Raw genomic sequence first — 790 nt, 5'->3', positions numbered from 1 at the left:
ACAATGAGATTAAACCGGGATAAGAGGAAGGAGTGACATTTATACTGGGATATGAGGGATGATGGGATTAAACTGGAATAGGAGGAGAAACATACTGGTTTATAGGGCTGGAGGAGTGAATATGAAGTTCCATCGCTCAGTTAAAATGCTGACTAAATGCAAATCCGAAGCTCTGTTGATAAACCTAAGTAAATTATGCTCACTTCCAATATGTGCCAGGCTTGGGCAAACTATGTCTTCCCGCGCTCTATGTGCCCGACCTTGATGCCAGCCGGAGGATCGAAATTCGCATGAAATAAACCAATAGACACTCACCGTTGCTCTTACAATTGATTGGTTCGCTCCGAGGGAATGAGCCTATAGGATGGCGAGTTTAAAGGCCAATCAGCGTCGGATATTGTGACCAATCAGAGCCGAGTGATTTCCCCAAGGGGAAAGGGGAGGTGACGTCAACGCGTCGACACGTGTTGATATAAATAGCGGTGTGGGCGGCCGCTCGCGAACTATAGCGAGTGTCAGGGGAAGGGAGTGTTTCAGGAAGGAGGGTGAGTTTTATTTGAGAAAGGCCCGGGCTGGCAGGCTGCCCAGGAGTGAGCCATCCACTTCTCTACTTTTATGTGTTTCGCGTCGTTGGTATTCGGTCGGGTTGGGGGGGATTGGGTTGGGGGATGGGGGTGGTTTCGGTTGTCGGGTTGATGTGTGGATTGGGGCCGGGGGTTTTCGGCCAGGCCAGCTGTAGTGTGGCTGCCACAAAATGGCGGCGGGTGGGGGTGGGGAGGGGAAACTGTGA

The 790-nt window shown here is 51.3% G+C and overlaps 1 protein-coding gene across 1 annotated transcript in view; it reads left to right on the top strand.

The window, feature by feature from the left end:
- Window positions 1-444: 444 nt before the first annotated feature.
- The window catches only part of LOC122561961 (histone H3.3A), a 4,650-nt gene continuing 4,304 nt past the window's right edge, over window positions 445-790 (top strand). The window contains exon 1 of the mRNA XM_043714295.1: window positions 445-545. The gene's annotated coding sequence lies outside the window, so the exon portion shown is untranslated. The remainder of the gene's footprint in view (window positions 546-790) is intronic.

This window comes from Chiloscyllium plagiosum, chromosome 24 (genome assembly GCF_004010195.1).
Source record: "Chiloscyllium plagiosum isolate BGI_BamShark_2017 chromosome 24, ASM401019v2, whole genome shotgun sequence".
Taxonomy (NCBI): domain Eukaryota; kingdom Metazoa; phylum Chordata; class Chondrichthyes; order Orectolobiformes; family Hemiscylliidae; genus Chiloscyllium; species Chiloscyllium plagiosum.
This window is presented reverse-complemented; position numbering and strand designations above follow the sequence as displayed.